Below are 21,995 nucleotides of genomic sequence, written 5' to 3'. Positions count from 1 at the left end.
TAAGCCAACATTAGATCCATTTCACCTACATTGATTTTTAAACAATTATTATCAACCTAAGCGACGTATTCAACCCTGATTGTGGAAAGTTTACCCAGCATAAGCATGAGCTTTCCTCGTCCTAGCATTTATCACAGTGAGAAACATGAAATCATACAAACATACCGCATCACTCAGCAGCATAAAAAGAGAGAATGCCACCCATCGCCGATGGACAGACAGACGGGAATATCCAGAAGAGAGTGAGAACCAAGCTCAGCGAACTGAACAGGCAGCAACAGCTACCCAACACCAAAACCCACCAACAGCAGCATAGACAACGGGCGGCGTCGGCAGCGAGCGGTTTAGTTTATGTTTGAACGTTGTTTACTGTGGAACACACATTCGATTCCTACTCGCTTCTTCCTGATACCAACTAAGTGTATGTTTTCTGTGTGTGACTGACTGGTGATCTGCCTCTGCCAGTAGTAGAAGAAACGGCAGCATTGCTGTTGGAAAGGGGTTCTTTCGATTATAATTTTCGGGACGAGCGTCGCTTCCTTTTTCGGAATTGCGGTGGCAAAAACGGAGGAATAGGCATCTTTAAGGATTCTTTTTTCGTCGAACGTGAGCAGTGAGACAAGAAAGCGATAAATGTACGACAGTGTGGAGAAGTGGAAGAAAAGGATCTGAATTTATGGTGCAGATAGATAGGAAGGGTGTGTGCGTGTGAAAAATTCACTTTCTCAACAGTTTCCTTTCGGATTTGTTGAAAGGATTTGCCTAGGAGTGGAAATCGAAATTGGGAATATTGTTTTACGCTTTTCATCCAACCATTGCAAAGTGATAAGCCGATAAGTGCTTCGGAGTGCTTGTGATTCAGATAATACAATTTTTCGCGGAATTTTATTTTATACACCAGTGAACGAGTCCTGAACAAAATAGTGCGTAGTACCAGTCACCATCTGGGAGCAGTTTTTCGCTCCATTTGTTCACACGGATACTTCAGCTTTAAGGATTACCCAACATTAGAACCGATTTTTCCGGCCGGTAAGTACAGAACAAAGAAAAGGAATTTCCCCCAACCCGTTGCTATGGGCCATTGTTAAGGAAAATGGTCACACTGGGGAAAATAGTGTGAGAATGAGTCCTCCAATGGCTCCTAAAAGTGGCACCGTTTGTGGAGCAGTTGGTATGGTCACAGTGCGCAAAAGGTGCGCGCGGGGTACGATTCTCTGTTTGTTTCCATGAGATTACAACTAAACAATATTATGTAGGTATCGAGTTTCCAACAAGTCCCGCCACTCCCGGCAGAGGAGCGAGCGAGCGAAAATGAGATCGAGAGAGCGAAGAAGCGGAAAAAAAAGTGCATTTATCGATCGATCAGAGTGCCAATAATTTCCTATTTTAATATTACCCTCACGTTTTCCCCCCGACTGCCGTCGTTGTCGTCATCGTCGTTGTTGTAGCCGACGTTTGGCCCCGATAGCCGGCCCCGCTTTTCGGTTTCGGCGCAATGTGTTTGTGGGAAAATTTCCACCTCAGTCGGAGCCGGCTGGCTAGGCACATGAAAACGAGCGGGAAATCAGCACCCAAACAGTCATTTGTTTCGCGTGTTGTACGAATCAGCACCGAACATTGCTGGCTCTCCCTCAATCTGTATCGCTTGCACGAAACATGCACTATTCCAAAATTACTTCGTCTTCTATTGAATTCTATTAATAACAGCGCTTATAAATCAAACAGTTCGTATTTTACTGCCCCATCATTGGTCATAACCAATCGCTGCCGGCCGGAAAAACCTCTTGCCGGGATAGCACAATACTTAGTTTGAATATATTTAATGAGATTTGGACTGCGCGCTTAATCGTTTTTCATTTGGTTAAGAACTTGAAGCTGCCGATGGAAAAACCGACAACTGGAATCAGAGGAATGAGCCGCTAGTGTTTGATGGTTTCGGTAGAAGAGCAAAGTACGTTAACCCTTGTTGATTTGAATGCTTATTGATGTCTATACTGAATTCAATAGATTGGTATAAATATCATGAACCTACCTGTACCAGTTTGAAAGATGTTTAACCATGACAAAGAAATAGTAAAAGTGTGGATCACAAAAGCAAAAATGGGAAAATATTTCTCTGGGGCGAGCACCACTGGAACAAACTACCGTAAAGACTCGAAATCCGGACACTTTTAAAAGTTGATTATCATTGCCTACCATGCTCAAATAGCACGTAAATTTTAGCATAGCCTTTCAGGATCGTTTTGAATCTTCACACGTATTTACTATGCTGCAAAGTAGACGCAATATATAATAATAAATTAAATGTCTAGATTAATGAGCTATCCAGTATTCAGTGTATTACGGTAGCTATAATTTGTTGCTAACGAGTTCAATGCAAGTAACTAGATTCTGAACTGACAACGACGAGAAGCTAAAAGAAATTAAAAAAAAAACATTCTCTATAGAGTTCAAGCCCGATGAAAGAGTAAAACCATAGAGGTAACTCTGAGACTAGAAGGTGCCGAAGAAATGTACTCAACTTTTTGGCTCAGCTCTGGTACTCTCTTCGGTCCCAAGCTAATCGATGCACCCCTCGAAACTAAAGAGACTGAATTTGTTAATTTGGTAAAACGATGAAGATTGAGAATCCGTGGGTAAGTCATATTTGAATCAGTTTTTCAATCACTGGATTAATTGAATGCTATCTACATAACGCTCACTTAGCTGATGGAAACGACACAAGATTTTTCCGAGGGAGACGTCACCTAAATCTCAGCCATTAGATTCTCTAAACAATTCAATCTTCTTTCCATCTACTCTCTACGAATCAATCTTCTTTCCAAGGTACTGCAGAGTCGATCGATTTTATTTTGCAAGCCAACGGAAACAGCTTGCAATTGTTTTTCAAGTTTAAAACTGTTTTGTCCTTTCTCAGTTGATTCCCGCCAACCGCTACTACCCAGGACTGCTCGAGCCCCCATGACTCTATCAAAGTTTGTTTACATATATGTTTCGCCAAAGTATGTTTTACTGCATTTGAAAACTCAGCTGTGTCATACAAATTATGCTGCTGTTCATACTTACATCACTGTTGGTTTTTTGCCATTAAGCTTCAAATTAAGAATGGGTTATGAAAACGTATCGATATATTTTATGAGATTACAATGCTTGACGATCGATAAAAACAGTAACTGTATTTGTTGCTTCTAAATGATTGGCTCCCGTTTGACAGTTCACACTTGCTTCCAAGTGACAAGCACATTGAGTGAGTCCTTCAGCTTTTTTCAATGATAGCAAAACAAAAGCCTCGCAGTATCACAGATAGAGTCGTCCTTTTCATATTTTCATTCATATTAATATTCCATATGCCGTCCTCTTCTAATTACTAGCGATTATCAATAGAATTCAAAAAGCGATCTCTCCATAATTCTCTATACTCGTCAGAGTTTCCCTGGTTGAGCCTTCAGAATAAGTTTGGATTTCCTGAAAAATGCCTTTCCAATAACAAGGATTTAATTGGAATTCTTCTTCTTCTTATTCGCATATCAAGCTTATTGTTTTGTGCATATTAGCTTATTGCGTGCTCTCAACTTAGTGTTCTAAATGCACTTCCACAGTTATTAATTGAGAGCTTACGATGCCAATACCAATGCATGAAATTGTCTATTGTGTGGCAAGCACAATGATACTCTTTGCCCAGGGAAGTCGAGAAAATTTCCAACACGAAAGATTTCCTCGACCGGACCGGGAATCGAACCCGCCGCCTCCGGCTTGGTAATACCTCGCCTTTACTGACTAGGCTATGAGGCCCAGGAATTATGCTCATACAATTTATGGAATTCTCCTCAGTATTGACTATTATGTTATCGAAATTCACTAGAAAATCTTTTCAAAATTCTCATGAAAGTTCTTTAAAATTTTATTTTAATTTTCTCCTTAGAATTCCCATCGAATATTTTCTTGAAAATCTCCTAATAAATTTCCTTGAAAACCCCCTTATCGTTCATATCGTATTATCTTTAGTGTAAGATCCCCTTGCCATTCTCATCAAAATTGCCTTGGAGCACACCATAGAACTTAAAATGGCATATCCAATCTCCGTAAAATTCCCTTTGAATTTTTCTCACTCCAATTCCTGCATTTTGCAAAAAAAATCTCATCAGCATTATCTTTAAAATTCTTCCAAATGTCAGAATCCTGGAAAAAAAATCCAAGTGCAAAAGCTTAAACAATTTAGTTAGTTAGTTAGTTAGTTATCTTTATTAAGGAGACTTTCAGCCGATTGAACAATTTATCAATCTTTTTTTCAGAACCTTAAATTCCTCTTATATTCCTTAATTTTATTTGATGTTCATAGAACTTCTTTAAAGCTATCTGAATCCTCAAAGTTCCCAATGAACTTCTCTGAATTTCTAAAAGAACTTCCCGGAATGTTCCCAAACAACATCTTTGAAGACCCCAAAGAACATCTCTGAAGTGCCTAAAAGAACTTCTGTGAAGTTCCCAATGAACTCTGAAACTCTTCTGAACTTCTCTGAACATAATTTTAAGCTCTCTGAATTTCCTCAAAATTTATCTAATCGCCAAGCATTCGGTTTTTTTTTCGGATCATTTGCTGGTCAAACAACATTTATAAAAAAAATATGCTCTTCTACTGATTCCAAATTTCTTTTTTTTTTTCTAAAGTTCCCAAAGAACTTTTCTGAAGTTTCAAAATAACTTCTCTGAAGTTACCAAAGATCTTTTCTGAAATTTCCAGTGAACTTGTCTGAAATTCCTAACAAACATCTCCAAAGTTCCCAATGAACCTCTCTGAAGTTCCCAAAGAACATCTCTGAAGTTCCCAATTAACTTCTCCGATATTCCCAATGAACTTCTCTGAAACTCTTCTGAACTTATCTGAAGATCATTTCAAGCTCTCTAAATTTCCTCTAAAGCTATCTAATCATGTCGCTGGCCAAAAAAAAATTAAAAAGATTTCGCTATACCCTTTTTGTTTCCATATTCTCCTTTATTAAATTCTCTAAAGTTCCCAAAGAACTTCTCTGAAGTTCCCAAAGAACATCTCTGAAGTTCCCAAAGAACATCTCTGAAGTTTCCAAAGCACTTCTCAGAATTCCCCAAAAAACTTATCTGAAATTCCCAAAAGAACTCCTCTGAACTTCCTAAAGAACATCTCTGAAGTTCCCAAATAACTTCTCTCAAGTTCCACAAAAACTTCTCTGAAGTTCCCAAAGAACTTCTCTAAACTTCCCAATGATCATCTCTGAAGTTTTCAAAAGAACTTCTCTGAAGTTTCCAAAGAACTTCTCTGAAGATCTCAATGAACTTTTCTTAAATTCCCAGTGCTCTGAAATTCCCAGTGAACTTCTCCAATGTTTCCAATGAACTTCTCCGATGTTCCCAATGATCTTCTCTGAAGATAAAAACTTCCAAGTGAACATCTCTGAATTTCCCAAATGAATTTCTCTAAAATTCCCAACTAAATTTATCTGAAAATCCCAATGAACTTCTCTGAAATTCTCAATGAACTTCTCTGAACTTCCCAATAAACCTCTCTAAAGTTCTCAATGAACTTCTTTGAAGTTCCCAAAGAACATCTCTGAAGTTTCCAAAGCACTTCTCAAAATTTCCCAAAGAACTTCTCTGAAATTCCAAATAGAACTAATCTGAACTTCCCAAAGAACATCTCTGAAGTTCCCCAATAACTTCTCTCAAGTTCCCAAAAAAAACTTCTCTAAAGTTCCCAAAGAACTTCTCTGAACTTCCTAAAGAACATCTCTGAAGTTCCCAATAAACTTCTCTGAGGTTCCCAAATAACTTCTCTCAAGTTCCACAAAAACTTCTCTGAAGTTCCCAAAGAACTTCTCTGAACTTCCCAATGATCATCTCTGAAGTTTTCAAAAGAACTTCTCTGAAGTTTCCAAAGAACTTCTCTGAAGATCCCAATGAAGTTTTCTTAAATTCCCAGTGAAATTCTCTGAAATTCCCAGTGTACTTCTCCAATGTTTCCAATGAACTTCTCCGATGTTCCCAATGATCTTCTTTGAAGATAAAAACTTCCAAGTGAACATCTCTGAATTTCCCAAATGAATTTCTCTAAAATTCCCAACTAAATTTTTCTGAAAATCCCAATGAACTTCTCTGAAATTCTCAATGAACTTCTCTGAACTTCCCAATTAATCTCTCTAAAGTTCTCAATGAACGTCTTTGAAGTTCCCAATGAACTTTTATGAAGTTCCCAATGAACTTCACTGAAGTTCCTAATGATCTTCTCTGAAGTTCCTAACGAACTTCTATGAAGTTCCCAATGAACATCTTTGAACTTCCATATGAACTTCTCTGAAGATCCTAATGAACTTTTTTGAATTCACCAACAAACTTTTCTAAAATTCTCTTAAACTTCTTTTTAAGGATCTCTTAATCCTCTCTGAAGTTCCTCTGAACTTATCTGAAGTTCCTGTGATCTTCTGTATGGTTTTCTTGAACACATCTTCGAGATACACTGAATCTATCTGCTGTTCTCCTGACTTTTCTTCTAAACATCTATGTCATCTTTTGAGTATATCTGAGGTTATTTAAACTACACAGAAGTTCGCTGAGTTTTCTGAAGTTCTTCAATATGTTTTTAAGCTTGCTGAAATTTTCTGAACTTTCTCAAGTTTCTTAAAATTCTCTGGAGATTAGCTGCGGAGCTCTCGAGCACTGAAACCCGGACAGTTAATCCACAAATCCGGACACTTTTGAAAGTTGGTTTTTATTGCCTACCACATTTGAAAAAGAATGTAAATTTTATCATGGCGATATATATCGTTCAGAATTACCACACAGATTTAATACCACTTATTATGTTGGAAAGAAGACGAAATATTCAGAAAAAATATTTTCTTGTTTTTGTGTATCATAGCTTCGGTTAGGAGCCACGAGATAGCGCTTTTGGTGGATATCTTCTTTTGATTAGATAGAAGAATCGATGAGCTGACCATTAGACTGATGCAAAGTTTTAAATTTTCGCTCCACAGTGTTCGAACGGTTTCACATCGGGTCCTGATAAGCCTCCGAAAGTTTAAACTCATTTGATAAGAAACTGACTTGGCACAAACCATTTAACAATAACAAAACAATCCCATACTCCTCGGTTTAATGATTGAGCACTCGCAAGAGTCTCGGGCCGTCTGCTGCTGGACAGGGGTTGAACTGGTGTCTACGACAGGTTGGAAAGCCACAGAATATTAGCAACAATCAATACGAAACTAACGATTTTAAATTGGCTCACTACTTGACTAACCTATTGGTCCCAAGCAAACGATTAACGTGCCCCATTCTAGTCGAAATTCTACTACTACACAATGTTTGTTTTGATTCGCTATGAAAGTTTGACAGATAAAATTAGGGGTTAGTGGATTTTCCTATGTTCCGAGGGGTGAATCGATTAGCTTGGGACCGAAGAGAGTACCAGAGCTGAGCCAAAAAGTTGAGCAAGTTATTTTGGGACCTTCTAGTCTTAGAGGTAACCTCTATGATATTAGTGTCCACCCAGCTAAAGCTCCTCCCTTTTTTAGTTTTTCTCGATAAACTTCTTCTCTCAACAAGTTGGTAAATCTTAGCGCTTAGACGCTTATCACTTTTTTTTCGCCGAATATATGATCCTGTTTCACGGCATGGTTCATGGCAACCAGCAAGTGTTACCGAAGACCAAAAGCGGTGCGATGCTAGTTTCTATTGCTATGACGACGACTGAATTGAGGAGCTTAGAGCAGAGGGGTGAAAGTCAATTCTCTTCATCGATTTCCTCTTTTGGTGACCATGGCTTCACTAACCTATTTCGCACTATTTCTGCTATGCTCTTCTATCATCCAGAACAACAAACGTATCAATGAATGTGTTTGCCGTGTCGAGTTAATAACGAAACAGAAAGTCAATGAAGTTGCAACCCTGCTTCCAAGTTTGGTTACAAGATTACAACTCTAGAGAGCATTTTGTGTGGTCGTTGGGGCGTGTGGCAATGAGTGTGCATAATGTTAGACAATTGCATCCTCTCTATTCGCACACGCCCAAAGATCGGAGGCAAATGCCACTTCGACTTGTTTCGTCTACTAATGACTCTCTGATGACAATGATGGGGAAGCAGCAATGCTACATCGACATGTTTCGTCTAGAAAAGATTCCCGGATGACTGTGTTGAGGGAGCAGCATATGCATGTACGTAATTGGTGGATTTGTTAGTTATTTCTACGCTTTTGGACAATGCTTGACATTTACCACTTTTTCAATAGTTTCATTTTGAAAATCAACAGTCAGAATCGTTGCCATCGATGCGTAGAAATATTTCTGATCGATTGATGATTAAATTATTGAAATTGGTCCAGGGACAGCTGAGTTATTAACGTTCAAAATCTTTCATAATTTTGTTACATGTTCCATTTTCTTTTTTCACAAAGTGTACCCCCATAGATGAGTAACCTGTGTAATATGATTTAAGTCACTTTATTTGAAGTGGTGAAATTATACAAATTATTTCAAAACAGAGTTTTATTCTAAGAAAATTCACGCAGCTGCTGTTTCGGTAACCCTCAAAGAGTTTCTGCTGAGTTTCACTTCTACTCCGGGTGGTCATTAGTAACAGATCAGCTAAAATTCGACACCACCACGCCATTCATTTCGTTCCCCATCCTCACTTGTATATTCCACGATCAATAACATTGCAATGACGAAGAACTAAGAAAATTATCGTACTGCCTATAATCGCATATCAGTCCCATATGGATTTCGTCAATTTTAAGATAATAGCGCTATCCACTATCAATTGGCATCCTCTTTTATATTACGTGATAAAACTACAGACTTTGATCATGAAAAATGTGAAAACAACATCAAGTCAGTTTGTCCCATCAAGCAAAGTAATCGCATATTAGTCCCATCTTGAAATTCAATTGTCCTGAGTGACATTTCTGCTTCTTGAATCGCCATATTTTTCGGTAATAGAACAAGCTTCATTGCAACTGATTTTAACTTGACAAAATTATCGATTAATTTAATATGATTGTAATACATGTAAATTTCACTTTTTAACTTCAACTGCCATTTTCTCAATGCCTACTATTTTCATGTGGGACGGATATGGGGTTATTGGCAGTATAGTAAAGGAGCAAAAATTCGATGATGCGTGCTAAAGCATGGCAAAAAAATTAATTTTTGCATCACGTTAAGAAGTGGCCAAAATCAGGCAAACTCAGAAAATGCACGCAAAGCATGGCTTACCCACTTGTAAGTACATAAAAATGGGTAACTATTTGTTACCGTATGTGAGAAAAATTCAAATTTAGGAAAATCAATTTCCCTAATGTTGGTAGTAGATTCTAAGCAAGTAGTTTCTGTCAACGCCATTTCTCCCCGCTCGATCATTTCTATGTCTTTGAAATTTATTCGATTTTGTATCTCGCCTGTTTCTTCCATTTCCATTTCCCTTCAATGTTATTGCCATGATCCTGACGAAGCCCGATGGGTAGTATCCCTTCACACCGCGTGTTTTTTCTCTGTTCTTTATAGCCACCGATATACTTTGATACAGGCAGGCAGGCATCAGACCCGGAAAAGGCATTACATTTTATTGGACTGCTGTCACACTAACACACCAATATATGGACATATCTCGGATTCAGTCTCAGCTCAGCAGTGCAACATGGAACCGTGTGCGTTATTTGTTTTATGTCCTTTCAGAGTTGCCATTCTGGAGAGGGATATCGATGCATCAGTTAGACTGGCACAAACAGATGAGTTTTTCTACCTTGAATGGTTTAACATCCATAGAACGTGATGTTCTTTGGGGAAATGAAATTCGATTTGGAACGATGGATTTTGGAATCTGGGCTTCGTTTGTATGATTCGGGGAGGGACTCTGAAGAAAGGGAATAGTGATAAATCCTGAATCTTAAGGGTAAACTTACTTACCTGAAACGATCATGACGCTAATACTGTAATGATGAAGAGAAGAAGATAGTTAATGTTTTTAAATTGGAATTCCAAATGTGTTACTGTTGCATTTTTTTTATTCTACCTGACCCAACAAGAGGATCTATTCATAGCACAGATTATGCTTAAGGATAAAGGTACACTTATTTACATGAAATGCAAGGTAAACTGAGCAACGTGATGGAAGGTTTTTAGCATTTAATTGTAGAATGAGTGGTTAACATCCATACTTCTCACGCCAAAACTACGAGTTCAAATCTCATCCCCGGACAAATCACCCAACAGTGATAAAGTGACTATAATAATTCAAAAAAAATGTAGAAAAATCAAGCTTATTTTGAGGGAACATCTGTCAACTCAAATCACGTTTTGATTTTTTTTTTTTTTTAATATTGGACAAAGATATTAAAAATCTAAAAACATAACCTTTTTTTATTTAAAAAATTGCGTGAAAAAACAGTTTTGCATGTCATCATGTAAAAATTTGAACTTTAAAAACCGCAAAAATTGACCTTTAGGATTTGTTTAGAGCTCAACTGTTTATCATGATGAGATTATTTTTACATAAAAATTGTCTCAGCAATGCAAGGAAAAAACTGATTTCCTTCGATTTTTAATTTTTTTTTTCAGTATTCTAAAAAAATATAAAAATGCCGTTATGTTTCCCCTTGAGGATCCTTTTTTTTTTTTAATTGGCATAGAGTGTTCCTTGAAAAAAAATGTTGGCTCTAACTGATTTATTTCTAATTTCTCATGAAATTTGCCTCTGTAATTCACCACTTTTTAAACCTTAACCAACCCCTCTCCTTAATTTCCCGATCAACAGTATCCAAGGCAATTTGCAACGTAATTTGCAACGTAATTTGCAACAATCCGTTCTCCTGTTCGCTGCTGCCAAAGCTCGCAGATACCGATTATCCCTTATAAGGACTCGCAAAGAACCCATCGCAAATTCAACGATTTCTTCCATTTCGAACAATTTTGCAACTCAAAACTTCCAACCCAATCTTCTACAGCTGATTACATCATTACCAACTGCTGCCGCAATGGAAGCTGCTCCATCGAAGGCCCCCCAACCGGGTACTATAATCAACTGAAACATCACAGCTCAAATGAATCCCCCCCCCCCCCCCTTCCCCGCTTCTTAAACATCACTTGGTCGACCAACCGACCGACGACGGATGACTTCCCGCGGGAAGTCATGGTGTAGCACGGGATGATGTTATCACTGGCTAGGAATCTTTTTCTCTATTATCCACTCCGTCTTCCCAACCCGGCCATCAGCAGCGGATGAAGAAGTGAGTGTGTAACATCTGCACCCAGTCTCCCCCCTCGGTCTTGGTTTCATCTCACTCGTTGTTTCTTAAAGTCGTAGCGAAAGGGGGCCTTTTGTCCGGGGGAAAGGATGAGGCTACATCACCACCTCCGGCGGCTGCAGGTAGCCAGTGTACAGCCAGCAGGGTTCGGTGAACTTTGGCCGATGCACAGAAGGAGAAGAAGAAGCTTCATAGGCAAAGTGTTCCGCTGGAATCGAAATTAATCGTGACGTTTGTTGGGTCATTTTGCCCACGTGTAATTGGATGGGGAAACATCAATGTGTGTCATTTCGGGTAACCATTTAGAGTTTAAGTCAAAAACAGCTTACTTTTTTTTGCAATTTAATCAAAAATAATACCTAGAGATTTAATGTAGGGGAAAGTATTTAACACTGAGATAGCAGGAACAGTGAGTCAACGGGAATATCTTAATCAAAAAAGTTTAAAAAATTCATGAAATTTTCGTAGAAAGTGAAGTTTGTCAAGCTACATAACATAGTGATGTAAAGCCTGAAATTGAAGCTACAGAAGAAAAAAAAACGAGTCTTCAACAAAGTTGTTCCGTAAAGCCAGTTCCCCATTTTGGTGCAAATGAATATAAGGGTGGTTCTTATCATCATTGAAATAAAAAAATAACTTTTTTTTTTCAATCAATTTCATGTTAATTCAATTCGCATAGTCATAATTATTCATTCATATGTTTCATAGAAAATGAAATTGTATGTTTAATACTACTATTTTACTATTTTTTATCCCCTCCTTTTTTTTTTGTTAATTAATTTATTTGTACAGGCTCAATCGAATAAACTTTACAGAGCCAAGTTATCATTTTCTTTATACATTATAAATGTCTTAAATCTAAAATTAAAGGATTTGAACCGATTACTCGCGGTCTTCTCGAGGTTAGTGGATGACAAATGTTTGGATCGGGAAAGGGAAAAGGAGATTTGGAATATGATTTATGATTCAAAAATTTCACTATTTCTCAAACATATACTTAATCCTATCCACGTTTTATCAACTCTGTAAATTACAATTATTACATAAACAAATCTACAAAAAAAAACACACACACACAGACACACAAAATACAAACTAAACACAAGGTTAATCAAACTTACAATCTATGGTTAATATTCTTAAAGAAAACATATATGAGTTGCATAAACCCCAGATCGCGTCTAGCCAAAATATCCCGAACTGGAACATTAGGTTGTCTACCTCGAGCCCGAAGGGAATCGTACAACTCGGATCTGACTCCACGGTGCTCAGCACATGACCAAATAATGTGATCTGCGTCCTGGTAACCTTGTCCACATTCACAGAGATTACTGTCCCCCAGCCCAACACGGAACAAGTGAGCGCTTAGTCAATAGTGATTGGACATGAGGCGAGACATCACACGAATAAAGTCTCGACCCACCTCCAAACCTTTGAACCAAGGACACTTCGACACTTATCCCCTTCTTGATTTGTAAAGTTTTTGAATGGACCTTAAAAAAATACATTGACCGTCACGGTTGCCACACGCCCCCCTAAAAGCGCAACGTAATGTTTGATCGTTCCCATACACTGATGACATTTGTCAACTGAGTAATCCTTACCCATTTCGATAGAAACGAATGCATGCCGCATGAATGCTTTATATATAAATTATTTCGTCCAGGAAGAATGTTAAATAATTATGAAAATGATAATTCTGTATTTATTGATACCAACCTATTTGTTAGAGTTGTATTCCTCATCGACTAGCTGGTGATAGCTTTCGCCATCCAGGCTATTAAGTAGCTATTCATTGTCACTGCTTCACATCTAAAACCAAATTTTAGACTTACTGCGCAAAAATCGCCTGCTCACAACTTAAAAGTTCGCCATTATTAAATTGATATGAGAACCATTTACCCAGAATCTGAGTAGATTCCACTTACTTTTTTTTTGACAGCTGCATACAGCATGCAAAAATGAATGTGATCCACCCAGTCACTCGCTATTTCAAAACTACCAAAATTTGGGTACAATCCACCCAGATCGGTCAACACTGAACCTACCCAAAAATTGGTATAAACTATGTTGGGTGTGACAAGTTGACAAATGAACAACATCGACATGAATCCGTTCGACTTTGTTCATTTGTCAATTTCCAGAGGACGCCAAAAAAATGTCGGAAATCGGAAGCAAATTCCAGGGGTGACCATTTCCAGGGAAAACCAGAAGCAGCTTCCAATAGAAGTCGAAAAAAAAACACTTTTAGGGGAATTCAATAGATGTATCCGGTAGAAGATAAAAAGGAATAAACTTCCTGAAGAAGACGGAAGAAACTTCCTGGAGATGCTGGAGAAACTTCCTATAGTAGATTGGAAGAAACTTATGGATAATGTTGGAAAAAACTTCAAGGAGAAGTTGGAAAAACATTCCGGAAGTTTTTTACATGTTCTAATGATCCAGCATCTTTCCTGAAATTCATAAAACATCGCTGAAGACCCCGCAATGACCCTGAATTTCACTTCGGAAAAAACCCATAGTTCCTCGAAACTCCATGAAAGCTCTTGCATTTTTTCCTGAAGTTAATGGCACGCTAAGGCAGGCATGGAAAATCATTTACATTCATTTCGTGCATTCATTTACATTCATTTGTCCCTAACTTTTTTCATCAACAGAATTCCGCAAAATGATGTATTGAATTTGTGTAGGCTTTGTTATTGGCTACAACTTTTGTTAACAACGCAAATCCGTATATCTTCAAATCAAATCAAATCAGATTGACCGCCCACGGTTGCTGCTCTTTTATTACCAGATCAGCTGCAATTACACAGAGAACCAACAGATGATGTTTAAGACTAACATTCATCCTCAATGTGTAAGAACTGGAGATCTAATATTTAGCAATACCAGCGCCGGCCGTGTCCGAATGCAGGTCAACTACACGCAAACCAAAAATCTATTACAATGAATGTTAGTTCCGTTTAATATCATCCTCTGTTCATGAACATCGCAGCGAATGTTAGAAGTTGACCTTACAGGCGATGTAATGGTTTTTTGTCATTTTCATTTCGTGTTCTTTCTACGCTTTCGACTATATCAGTAAGCTTGTAGAACGACGCACATTGTAGAACATTGTAGAACGACGCACACACTTATCTCGAATCTCTCCAGCAGAAAAAGCATACTAAGTCGAGCATGCGAGAAAATGAGCGCTTCATGTTTGCTTTTAGGCTATTCATATTCAGAAGCATGGAGAGAGCAGTGGAGAAAGCACAGGTCTGATAGTCGCTACGTCCGTGGTTCGAGTCCTGTCGGCAACCTTTTTTCTATTTTTTCCACATAATTAATTTCGCTCACTAATACACTCCACATTTTTCGGTCTCCAATTTTCTTACATCGGACCGCAGCTAGGTATATCGCATCCTCGGTTCATGCGGTCTCCACTTACATCCTCTGATGATGAATCCCACATAATTGTAAGCGAATCTTACATCCACCGGTTGGGTGTAGGGGAATGGGAAGGAATGTGTTGACGTGGTACTCGCTGTGAAGGAAACCGAGAAATCCTCTGCGCTTCCACGAGAAATCACTGGGATGTTGGATGTGGGGAAAGGTTGCACGCACACGCAGGGATTGTTTTTTGGTAGAGCGATTATAATACACAAACACACACACACACACACACACACGCGCGCGCGCGCACTCATCCACTTTCTATTTTTAGATCAGGACCCACACTGTTGTAAGTGATGCGATCGGTGTTAAAGAAGAATTTGTTTTCATTAAAATCTAGTGGGTATAGAATAAGGCAAAGTGAAAAATTACAAGGAAGGGGACAGGGCCTGGGATTGAACTCCCGACCTTCTGCTCAGTAAGCAGAAACGGTAACCACTGAGCTACCGAGCCTTGTCAATCAAATCCGTATCTCTTATGCATGACGAACCAGAGCGAACAGAAGCCACTACTGTTTTTCAGTGAATGTATTTTACATTCACTGAAAAACAGTAGCAAGAAGACTAAAAACTTCCTTGATTATAATAAAACTACCGGAAAAAATCTAATCTTCTCTGAAGGTCTCTGAACTGTTTTGAAGATTTCGGATCTTCTTTAGTGCTCTCACAATTTTCTTGGAATCAATGGAACATCAGCATTGAAGCTCTCTGATCGTCCCGTTTTTATTTAATATTCTTGGAACTGTCATTAAAAAGCACGCGGCTTTGCTTAAAATGTTCCCACAATTTTCTAATGTTCATGAAACTTCAGTTACCTCTCGGAAATTTTCTGAAGTTTTTGGAATTTCCCAGAGTTTTTCAGAACTCTTTTAAGGGAACCGCTCCTATAGTTGCGGTACGTTAGAAGCATTAGGTTCCTATAGTTGTGCATGGAGACTCAATACACAACTATAGGAACCTAACGCTTCTAACGTACCGCAACTATAGAAGCGTTTACCCTACTGCTTCAGAAATTTCCTTGAAATTAAGTGATTTGTATTCTCAATTCTCCTGAAGCAAACGAAACTGTCACTTAAAAATCACAAATTGGAAGAAACTTCAAAGGGAAGATATAATAAACTTCAGGAATCTAAAAAATGAAAATGTATTTGTAGGGGAAATGTCTCAATATTGGCCTATGGATCTAAGATTGGGCCCATCGCTAAAATTCTGCTATTTATCAATTTTATCTAGATAAACGCATTATTGGGACGGTACTAATGGATTTTTTTGGTCACTATTGAAAATTTAGTCGATCGCTGAATTTATGTATGGGCACAAATTAGGAGCATTTAGGCCGACATTACATCCATTTCCCCTACCTATTTGTTCACTGATTTAAGAACCTGTTTCCAGATTCCCAGAAATTTCCGGGATGAGCCATCCCGTGTTTCACGACTCCTGAGTAGCCAACAATTACGAGGAAATGGAAACATTAGTCGAAAGAGTATCAAAGATAAGACATTTTTACAGGCTGAAATAATTTCACATATTCATAAAGATAACAGTTCCGCGGGTAGGCAATACTCATTTCTATTATTTAAAAAAAATCGGTATTAATCGGTATAAAATCCCAAAATCGGTATTCTGAGAAACCTTATCTATATTTCGGTACCATGTTCGATAGTGAGTATAAATACCGATAAATCGCTATATCTGGCAACGCTGTCACTCGTAGAGTGAGAAAATTTCTACTTTAATATAAGTGATGATGATTACTTGATTTCTTTTTTATAGTCACTTTAACGCTCTTGGGTCCGGGGTGATATTTGAACTCGTGACTTTGGCGTGAGAGGTATGGATGCTAACCACTACGCCAGGGTCGCCCCCCACATAATATGAGTAAATTTCACTCATATATGAGTTAAACGTCACACAAATATTAGTGACATTTACCCATATATGATAAAAACTAACTCATTCTATGAGTGCGACCTACGCTTGCTTAAGTGAACGGTACTCAAATATGAATTGTTTACTCAATTTTGGTTAGCGCTACTTTTGACGGATATGAGTAGATCCTACTCGATTTTGGATTGTTTACACACTTAATCTAGCTCGGTAAAGTCTCCAACAGCCGATTACTTCGGCAGTAAATTTTGCTGATATCTCTGCAAAATATCTGTTTGTTAGCTGATATCTCAGCAAAATGTTATTTGTTAGCTGAGTCTCGGCAATTGTTTTACTGAATGTCAGCAACATAAATTGCAGAACTACTCGGCTGTTGGAATCTCGGCGAGAAAATTTAAGTGTGTAGAAATAGCGTGTGTACCGTTTCGACCGGCCGTTATAAAGTGGCAAATATAAACGATCCGCTATGTTGAACGAAACTGACATTTGCTTATGTGGTTTTCCTCGAGGTTTTCCTATACACACTTAGAAATACCTAATTTTACACGTGATGGAATCCATCTTTGACGTAAAGGATGAGACGTAAACAAACATGTCATGTAAAATTAAGTATTCCGAGACTGAAAAGTTCGTAACTCGACGAAAAGTACGTTTGATTGAGCTGAATTTCGCGTCTACTATGACTCAATTTTATGTCAACATTAACGCTCGTATATGTCAGTCTCAGAGCACCTGAATTTACATGGTTTTTTTTTCTAAGTGTGTAGGATTAAAGAGTTGTAGAGTCGTCGTCATCGTGAATGGTTTCACCAATACGAATACAAACACACTTAGAAAAATTCATGTAAATTTAGGTGCTCTGAGACTGACATATACGAGCGTCAATTGTGACATAAAATTGAATAATAATAGACGCGAAATTCAGCTCAATCGAACTTACTTTTCGTCGAGTAACAAACTTTTCAGTCTCGGAGCACTTAATTTTACATGACATGTTTGTTTACGCCTCATCCTTTACGTCAAAGATGGATTCCGTCACTTTTAAAATTAGGTATTTCTAAGTGTGAAGTTATCAAATTCATAGCCCATAATTAAGAACACGTCTCAAAAAGACGTCCCTAATGTTCGGCCCATAATTATAAAGCGCAAATAGCGTTAAACCTTCTAAATGAACAATTGAAGTGAAAACTGTGATATTTATTTATTACGCTACCATGTTACAACAAGGTTAGTAGATATCCGTTAGTTCTTTAGAAAAGAGGAATAAATGCACAAAATTTGTCCCAAAAATAGGCAATTCATTTGCGGATTACAATTTTGCAGCAGATGTGGTATTAGTTTTTCATTACTATTGTGTATTATTGCAGAATTAATTATCGAAAGGTTTGATAGGCTGAAGTGAGGGGCTAAACACTTTGAAATTATTTCCGACTTCGTTAATTTTTTCCAAACTTTCAACAGCTGTAAAAGTGGTAAAAATCAGGCATTTTAATTCATTATATTTAAGGCTTAAAACAAGGAAAACTTCACCACATTCGCAAGACCTTACTATTTAAACAAGGCTGATAGTGTTTTGAAACTAATATTAAGTGAAACTGCTTTTGAAATCAGGGTCAAAGTTTGACCGAACGTTCAGTTGTTGAAAGTTCGGTAAAAAATTACCGAAGTCGGTAATAAGTTCGAAAGTGTTTAGGCTGACATAACATCCCGTAACCCTTCCTTTCATTTGATATTTTGATCTTTAAAGCCCAGTGGATCAAAAGTTATGTATTTAAAAAAAAAAGTATTATTTGGAAAAATCGATTTTTTGGACCACCCTAACATGGAAACGGTCACCTTACTGACAAAATTTAAAAAAAATATTGGTCTAATATCTAGCGATAAGAAACAAAACTACCAATTTTTACGAAATTCTGAGAACTACTATAGGTGAAGAAACTTACTTTTCAAAACCTACCGAATTTTCAACTACATCAGGTACACGAACCAAATTGACAATGTTCTACCTGAAAGTGTGCTGGGAACTGAGATAATGCGGAAAGGATTTCACATGCAAAAAACACCGTTTTCATTGTTTTGCCTTTCTCCGTGTTTCTTTAGACTAGGTAAAGCAATAGTCTAATTCAATATTTGCCTGAGCACGACTGTGAAAAGGGTTAGTCTGTCCCCTAGGAACGATAAATGCAAGGAAGGTCACCCAAAAAAAAGGTCAGCCAAAATTTTCACTTTCATTTGTAAAAATTTCCGAGGAAATCACTGTTGGGTTGGTCACGTGCAGGTAGTAGAGGGAGTATTCCAATGCCGTTTCGAATCCGTAGCGCAGAGATTTACACCGCCTGATCCAGTTTGATACCGAACACGAGTGCTTGCAAATCCTCCCTTAGTAGGTAGCCCGGGGTACGATGAAGGACTCGGCATCCCGGGAAACAAACGGGGCCATTGTACCGGCGGAGATTTATGGCGGTGGGAAAATCCACCGTATAGAATGTTCTTTAAATATTGCAGCATGTAATAATCGTGCTTCCCATTTCGATTTCAATTCAACTGTCGGGTGCCTGCTTCATCCGATTCGAGGACGACGATGATGCCAAGCCACAGGGAACCCCTCTGATTAAAAATAAATGTTCTTACTTCTTCCCCCTGCCTGTGACAACAACAACGATCAACGTCGGGGCGCCGTTTCGATGCACGGAACTTGGTGCAATTCATCCCAGCCAGTACCGAGGATGGAGGGGTTGAAAAAATTATTCACCCTAATTCCATACCCAGCCATAATCATTACTCACAAATACACTTTCACACAAAAACACCCTTCGGGTGATTAGGGCACTCGGTGTCGATACGGCGCTGCACTACTGCAGCAAAAAAAGGACATGCATTTGGAAGCCGGCTCAATCTATCGGAAATAATCGCTTCGATCGTCCAAAGTTTGTAGTTCGCTTGAACGGGTTGATGGTGCACACAGTGGACCGGATCTAAGCATCGCCCAGTCCTGCTTCGTCAATCAGCATCGCACATGTATGGTATCCTTTGGCAGTCTCCGTCCGGCAAGAGTGTGTGGCTTCCGGAGCAAAACCACGTCAATGGTCGCCGTTGAAGTGTGGCTTTTACCATTTCAACTTGAGTGGGATCCACTCGTCATAGGTAGAGCTATAGTGGTGACTGGAAATTGGCCTCACTGCAAGGTCCTTCCCAACGTGGCAACCCTGTTTGATGCGGTAGTGTTTTGCAGCTTCTGAAGAAGTATGAAATGCTCTTGCAACACACAGGCTGTGTCCTTGCTCCAGAGCCAATGTGCTCATTTTCCACCGAGTGCGTACCATCAACAACCAAGGGAGGCAGAAATTTGCACGAACGGTGAATAATAAGCATGTCCGTGAGCTTAGATGGATGAAGATTACATCATGCTTGTTCGTTAGATGATGATGTTTTCTCGGAAGTTGCTATATGTTTGCTGAATTTATAATCCAGCTCTAATGTATTATTTGCGAAGCTACTTTGCTGATGAAAACATACCGATTTTTTGCGATACACACAGTGCTTATGATATATTCATCTTATGTGACACATAAGGAAGCAATTTTTCAATTACATTATTCAAAGAAGGTATTTTTTTTTCCTCTTTTCGGGACATAAATCCACTAAGACCAGTAATTTGATCTGTTGTGGTATACCCCGTGTCCTTATTTTAGTACATGTCGTAATACACCGTCACTATTGAGAAATGATAAAGTATTCGATATTTTTTTTTTTTATAATTACTTTATTTGTACAGGCTCAATTGAATAAACTTTACAGAGCCGAGTTATCCTTTGCGTTATACATTACATTTTTAAAGTTAAAGGAACTGGACCGAGTACTCGTGGTTGTCTCGAGGTTAGTGGAGATTTACAATTTTTTGGATGGGAAAAGGGAAGAAAAGTATTCGATATTAACCACTTCAAACTGTTTTTCCATGATACAAGGGCAGCTGTACGGGGAATTTCTGAATACTTTACAAATGGATCGGTGTACAATGTTCCTAGTTCTGGTCAATCGTGAAGTAGCAACTACGAATTGAATGGCCATCCTGTACCTTAAATGTTTGTCAACTTTAACACTTTTTATGTGTACAAAATTTGAATCAAGTTGAGTGATTTTTGCCATGAACTTCCCTGTCAATACTTTTGTATGAGAATTATCGAGTAAGAAAATGGATTGTTCAAGATCGCCAATTTCAAGCGATTTAGTCCGTAAGATGGTTTTTTAATTCCTTCCAGAAGTTTCATCTGACTGCTCTGGAAGTTGTTTTTCTCAATAAATTCAAGAATCTTCATCCAATACTCCAGAAAGTGATATTCGACTTCCCCAAAATATTACTTCCAACTTTTCCCGATTTCTTCTGACTTCCTTCAGGAGCTTCATCCAAACACCTCCAAAATTTGTTACTTTATTTCCTTTGATAAAATTCTGTAGCCATCCCCCGAAAGTTTATTTTAGCTTCCTCCCAAGATTGTTCCAACTTCTCTTGATCATCTTCCATGCATTCTCCTGAATGTTTCTTCAGACTACTTCCTGAATTCTGTTCTGACTTTTATTGGAATTTTCCCCACAATTATTTCCCATCTTTCCGTGGGGTGATGTTCCAGTTTTAAAAGGATGTTTCATACAACTTTCTTTCGATGTTTCGTCCCTGGAAGTTTTTATTCTGAGTTCCTCCTAAAGATTCCGGCATGTTATCCTGGAAGTTTATTACAACTTTCCCAGATGGACTTCTAGCTTCCTCCTGGATAAAGAAAGAGAGAATAGTTAGTAATTTTCATTTAATTCCACTACCTTTATTACTTATCCTTAACAGATACGCGAATTTCATCTACAATGTGCAAACTTCTTCAGTGTCTTGTGCTAATAGTCGACACATGGTAATTTTTAATCCTTCACTCTTTCTACACACAGCTGTTCCGTCATAGACGCTCACAATCATCAGGATTCCTCTTGTAGGTTTTATCGACATCGTCTAAGATTTTTGTTTCATACTTGATCTGAAAGTTTCTACACACAGCTCTGGAAGTTCCCACAGAAGTTCTACTCGAAAGTTTCAGGTAGATTCCTCTAGACTTTCTTAGAAAGTTTCTATTGATATGCCACATTTCATCTGACTTCTTTAAATCTCGACAGAGCCGGTCCGCCACTCTAGAAGTTGCTGCCCGTGAGAGTCTGAATGATTCTGAAGTAAACGAGTCACTGACATCAGAGCACTCAGTCAGTAGCTCAGTCAGCACGTTTATTCTTCCGTGATGGTACGCAATCCTTGTTTTGAATGACTGAGCGTACATTTTCTATGGAAAAATGCCTCAATTACATGCTGTGTGAGCGAATGCCAGCGGTGTGAGTCGCTTGTTCGTGAGTTACTGAACACGGC

At 38.3% G+C, this 21,995-nt stretch overlaps 1 protein-coding gene across 1 annotated transcript in view; it reads left to right on the top strand.

Annotated features, from left to right (window-relative positions):
• The first annotated feature begins 472 nt into the window (after window positions 1-472).
• The window catches only part of Nrt (Neurotactin), a 164,263-nt gene continuing 142,740 nt past the window's right edge, over window positions 473-21,995 (top strand). Inside the window, exon 1 of the mRNA XM_065219543.1 lies at window positions 473-1,029. The gene's annotated coding sequence lies outside the window, so the exon portion shown is untranslated. The remainder of the gene's footprint in view (window positions 1,030-21,995) is intronic.

This window comes from Ochlerotatus camptorhynchus, unplaced genomic scaffold, assembly GCF_037179485.1.
Source record: "Ochlerotatus camptorhynchus isolate MF236.1 unplaced genomic scaffold, CSIRO-AGI_Acam_v1.1 ptg000105l, whole genome shotgun sequence".
Classification (NCBI taxonomy): Eukaryota; Metazoa; Arthropoda; class Insecta; order Diptera; family Culicidae; genus Ochlerotatus; species Ochlerotatus camptorhynchus.
Note: the sequence above shows the minus strand (reverse complement) of the source record. Positions and strands in the feature narration are given on the sequence as shown.